The sequence below is a fragment of the Jaculus jaculus genome, chromosome 20, assembly GCF_020740685.1.
Source record: "Jaculus jaculus isolate mJacJac1 chromosome 20, mJacJac1.mat.Y.cur, whole genome shotgun sequence".
NCBI lineage: Eukaryota > Metazoa > Chordata > Mammalia > Rodentia > Dipodidae > Jaculus > Jaculus jaculus.
The window spans coordinates 15,764,940-15,771,038 of NC_059121.1; the positions used below are offsets into that span (position 1 = coordinate 15,764,940).

Here is a 6,099-nt window from a genome sequence, read left to right on the forward strand (position 1 = left end):
CTGAGCAATTTGGAACCAGAAATAATCGGTATGAACATGTCAAAACCGGCTTGAACCCCTCTGAACGGGTATAAGCCTCTTTGAACCGGTCAAAACTGGTGAAAATGGCCAAAAACCGATAAAAACCAGAAAACCGATCATATCCAGAATGACCAAATCTGCACCGGAAGTAATCGGCATGAACAGGTCAAAAGCGATTTGAACCTCTCTGAACCGGTAAAAACCAGTTTGAATCACTCAAAACTGGTAAAAATGGTGTAAACCCAGTAAAAACCGAAAAACGGGTCAGAGTTGGGATGACCTAGTCTGAACCAGACGAAAGCGGCATGAATGGGTTAAAACAGGTTTGAACCGCTCTGATCCGGTAACAACTGGTTTGAACTGCTCCAAACCACTAAAAAAGGCCTAAAACGGGATAAAACTGGAAAACCAGACAGAGCCGGGATGACCAAGTCTGAACCAGAAGAAATCAGCATGAATGGGTCAAAACCAGTTTGAACCTCTCTTAACCTGTAAAATCCAACTTGAACCAGTATAAACCAGAAAACCGGTTAAAGCTAGAATGAACAAGTATGAACGGGAATAAACTGCCATGAACCAGTAAAAACTGGTTTGAACTGGTCTGAAATTGTCTGGAGCCATAGAGCAAAAGCCTCTCCATTTTGCCTGGGCCTGCTCATAAACTGACTCATTACTCAGAAAGCTGGTCCATCCAGCTTTCTGTTAGATACTTCTAGAACTGGCCAGCAGACTGCTTACAGAATCTTATCTTTTACAAAAGGCCAGTTTATGGTCAGGATGTGAAGCCTGGTACAGTCAGGATGTTAAGCCAGTTAGGCAAGATTAGATGAACACCTAATTATATCCCCTCTAGGTTTCCTGACAACTCCTTGCCCTGGCCACATCCCCTTCCCCCTACAACCCTATATGAACCTACATGAAAGAATAAACTCTCCAGGCTGTGACAAACATCTAACATGGTCTCCTTCTTGTGTTTGTTTGCCTTATTTCATTCAGGTTGATTTTCACCTTGTTTCTTTGTTCGACTCCCCGCTGGCCTGGGCAAATGGCGCCTGAACGTGAGGCCCGAGGTATGAAGAAAGACCTGAATGTTGCTCAAAGTTGATGGCCGTCCCAGCCATTAGACCACCATCCCACCGGAGGGGTGTATGAAGGTCTGCATAGAGGTCACTACAGGCAATACACCTGTAAAACAGACCCGCACCATGATTGACGCAGAAAAGCCTGCCTGTGAAACTGATCTGTATGAGGTAAGCGGTGAATTTTGGCAATTAAAATAAAGACTATTGAGTCATTTTTTTCAAGGCACAAGAACTGCGGGACTTCCTATTTGCACTTCTCTTCCTCTTTTTACTTTCGGTTGGCACCATCGTGTGGAATTGCAACATAGCGGCAGGGCAACTGAAGCCTCTTGGCCAGGGCTACCCTCTGGCATTGGCTGATGGCCCCAGCTCCCTGTGCGCATCCCAACAGCCCGTTCGGGTGTTGGCAAAGACCTCCTATCTAGCCTCTCTTCCTATCAACAAAACTGGGTACGCAACAGCCAGTAAATGCTCTTACAGCAGCTGCCAGCTCTTAAAATTGCGGTCAGGCCCATCGGGGAACCACCCATGCTGGTTCTCCAACCGGGAATGTTGCCCTCTGGTCTTGCCGTTTCTCCTCTATTCCTTTTCTATCATGGGACAGACCCTAAGTAAGCATAAATTGTTAAAGGGTTTAAAACTTCTCTCAAGACACAAGGAACATGGGTTAAAAAAAAATTAACAAAGAGTAAAAAGGAGCTAATAGCCATAGTAAAAGATATTTTAAAAACACAAGGAATCGAGATTGCTTCAAGTTCCTTTTGATTTTATCAGGAGAATATGTTCTTTTTATATGTGTGCATATATGTGTTTATGTGTGCTCATTGTGCTTGCTAGTCATGTCATGTTTGTGACTGTTTGTAACTAAAGAGATGAGACGGACACAGGTGACATTCCTTTCTCTTCTAGAGAGCCATTTCAAGAAAATCAAAGACCTAAGCATAGAAATTTAAAAAGAAAAGTTAAATGTCTTCACAGGAGTGAATTTGCCAGATATTTGTTCTAGGTCAACTTCACCTTACATAGAGGATCATTAAAAACACCAAGACTTCCTCTAAAGAAGTAACTTATAATTTGTCAGATATTTTAAAAAATATTGTAATGTTCTGTTACTTAAAAGGAGGAGGTAACTGATCTGACTTCTGAGCCAGCCTGCCTCAAGATAACAACACAATTTGCCTTAGCTACTCCTAATAAAATCATTCCCAAGTGTGTTATTGGTATTAATGATATAAAATTGTAGTAAGACTGCTTTCTTTTTAGTAATAGGATTAATCAATTTGGTGTAATTTTTTAATAGCCTTATAAGAAAGATAATCACTTCTTGGCCTTTTGGCTAAGATCAAGTGTAGTATCTGTTCTTAACAGTTTAATATCTGATATGTCCCTTATCCGAGGACATATATTAAATGGAATTTTGGAGCTTGGAGTTGGAATAGGAGCTTACTCCATCTACTCCACACATTGACCTGGTATTGCAGTACTTCCAGGAGTGGTTCACCCCCTCAGGGGAATAAAAAAAATAGAGAGAAAAGATAATTAATGATGGGGTGAGATGAATTGATTGAAGGAACGGGAAAAGAATTTTTCAATGTTGGGACATAGAATGCTCATTAAAAATTTTTGAGTGGTACTGAGAATGTTAAAGTATGTGGATAAAGATGTGCGTATGTAGGAAAGAATTTTCAGGCTAAACCTAAACACCATGCCTAAAGTTAGAGATTCTTCAACTGCTTACAGACTCTTAAGGATACTCTAAAAGTTTTATATAGGGACATAGTCTTAATCTAAATTCATCTTACATTAGACACAGGTGATGCCTATGTTAGGTGGGTCACAAAGTCATAAGTACAGATGTAATTGGAGGTTTAACCAAGTTAAACATAGACAAGAGTCTATCACCTTGTGTTTTGCAAATGGGTAAATTTGCTATGTAAAAACAAACAACTTCGGAATAGGAAAGAAATGTCAGGATGCTTATCTCTCTGCTCTATAATTTAATTTTGCTCTTGCTTTCCAACATATGCTACTTAAATTCATGGAAAGCTGGGCTCTGAAAAAAAAAAAACAGATGGAACCCCCTTTATCTCAAACCCCATGCAAGTTTAAGCCATGTGTCCCCAAAACTCTGACTAGAGACAAAAGTGGCCAATTGTCTCTGACAAGGAAAAAGTAATACAGCATATAACTGTGGTTCTCTAGTTCACCTCTTATGAACACCTAAAGTCACATCTGTTAGATAAAGTCTCTCACTAGACAAAATGTTAAATAGATAAACTGAGTCTTATGATAAGGCCTTACTCATTAACAGGTCACTGATGCTAATTTGTTATGATTTAAGGGTTATAAAACTGTCTGTAAGACTCTCAGTAAAGTAAATTAGGTTCCTCTTTTCATCAAGGTTTTAACTATTCTAAAGATAAAGACTCACATAAAAATGGTTAATTTCCAAAGGTGAAGTACTCATACCTAAAGACATTGTGACTTTACAGATAGCTTCTGTCTTATTTATGCTAATTTTATTGAATGGTCACAACTAGGTTTAATCACTTAGGTTTAAGTGATTTAATTTCAGTAATAATAACTTTCATCTTCCTTGGATTTGTTGGGATAGCTTACTTAAACTTTATCAAACTTAAGTCATGGGTAAAACATAAAATTGTTTTATGTTAATAAAAATTTCTGTGGTACATAAAATCAATAGCTATCAAGTTTAAGCCAAAATCATTGGTTGTCAAATAATGGTTTTTCTTTCAAAAAAATTTTAACAAGAGTTATATTAATTTTTAGCTAGCTATTTTGGCTCAGGAAAGACCAAATTCTATTCTATTGTATGCAAAGTAACTGTCATAATTTTTGCATCTTAAGTTCAGTGCTTATAACAAAATTAACTCTTAAGACATATTCCCTACTTTAGGGTACAGCCTCACGCTCAAACAATGGTTCTCATCTCTCTCTATATATAAATTCAAGCTCCATGGTTCTGTTTCCAATGTTTTCTGGGTAATTTGTACCCACACAGGTATCTGAACTAATCAAAGATGTTTTCACACAGGTGCTAAGCCCTTATACTGTCTTACTTGTTCTTTTCTGATAATCTCTAGGTTAAATTAGTTAAGTTTATAAATCAATTGGTACTGTTTTCAAGACTGGTAACAGGTTCTGCCTATATTTATAAATGTCAGATATTTAAAATGTGAGATGTGCCTACTTCCTATGCCTCGGATATATGGCTTATGCTGCCACAGTACAACAAAAATTTTAAAGATAGGACAGAATGATTTTAGAAGCCCTTGTGCCATTCTTTAACTAAGACTATTTCAGTAATCAAATGTGCTCTATATGTACATACATACAGGCTGATATAACTTCCTTTCTGATTGTGTTAATCACCTATGTATAAGCCAAAGCCAACTGGAATCATTAGAGTAAAAAGTGTCAATATTTTGGCCTGTATTCCCATGTCATGAGGCCACTGGAGATGATAGGACACTTCTACACTGGCCCCCTGGTAAGTCACCTGTCTTCCTGAGCAGGGAGGATATGGAGACACAAACAAAATTGGTGTACAGTCTAAAACAGGAGAGTCACAATTGAGGAATAATTGGCCCTCCTGACTTCCCAAAGAAGGGAAAATTATTTGGCCAGCATGGCCCTGACTCATCCTAACAGGCAAGACACAGTAAAAAATGGGGCTACTCCTGTGTCCCTAAAGTCTCTTTGGAGAGCCATTAATGACCTCTAAAATTAATCCCTAATTAACTTTTGGCTATCTGCATGGTCTTAAATATTCAGAGAGAAATCTGTAACCAAAGGAAAAAAATACGTTAAATGTATAAATGGCCCTTAACTTCTGAAATTAGCTACAGCCACGATGTTAGTACAGGAATGACTTGCTGCAGGCCATATTGGACCTACCACCTCTCCTTGGAATACTCCTATCTTTGTATTGCTCCAGGACCTTAGAGAAATTAATAAGGCCATGGTACCTATGGGGGCCCTACAACCAGGCCTCCCCACTCCAGTAGCAATTCCTAAAGGACATTGTAAAATCATTATTGACCTAAAGAATTGCTTTTTTACAATTCCCTTACACTCCTCATCAGTATTTTACATTTAGTTTACCTGTGGTAAATTTTAGAGGCCCTAAAGATAGTGGAGGCTACCATTCTGAGCCAAAGTCACTTTTATCTCTTATAAAAAGCCTCTTCTCCTGGTCATTTGTGCCACTGAGTTTACACCCACTGGGGTGTTCTGGCATGAGGGGCCCCTCTTCTGGGTCCATTTACCCTCCAAAAGTTAAAAACGGGGGATTTATATCACATAAAAGGCTCTCTAAGAAATATCCTTCATCATGCCTTGTTTGTCCTAAGCTTTTTAACCCTGACACTCAAGGAAAGTCAGCAGCTGATCGCTTTTGGCACACAAATACAAAAAAATACAAAAATACAAAAAAATATGGAATGGCCCAGACCCAGTACTCATTTGGGGCCAAGGATCAGTACGCTTGTCTGACCAGAGAGACTTGTTAAACAAGCTGATGATCCTCCAGTGACATCTCACAAATCCAGGGAAGAAACACTTCCTTGAGAGAATCTCCCTTTTTTCCCTAACAGGACAAAGCTGGAAGGACTTCTACTTATCTTAATCCTCCCACTCACAATTGGACCATTGTTATTCTGGAACTTGTCAGCAGACTGCTTACAGAATCTTATCTTTTACAAAAGGCCAGTTTATGGTCACGATGTGAAGCCTGGTGCAGTCAGGATGTTAAGCCAGTTAGGCAAGATTAGATGAACATCTAATTACATCCCCTCTAGGTTTCCTGACAACTCCTTGCACTGGCCACGTCCCCTTACCCCTACAACTCCTTGCCCTGACCATGTCCCCTTCCCCCTACAACCTTATATAAACCTACATGAACTGGTTAGAACCAGTACAAGCTGATCTGAACTGGTAAAAACCACTTTGAACTGGTCGGAACCAGTAAAAACCC

The 6,099-nt window shown here is 39.2% G+C and overlaps 1 non-coding gene across 1 annotated transcript; it reads left to right on the forward strand.

Annotated features, from left to right (window-relative positions):
- Positions 1-2,419: 2,419 nt before the first annotated feature.
- On the forward strand, positions 2,420-2,609 carry LOC123456313. Its single transcript, XR_006634452.1, has one exon. It is a non-coding gene; the product is annotated as a U2 spliceosomal RNA (small nuclear RNA).
- The last annotated feature ends 3,490 nt before the right edge of the window (positions 2,610-6,099 follow it).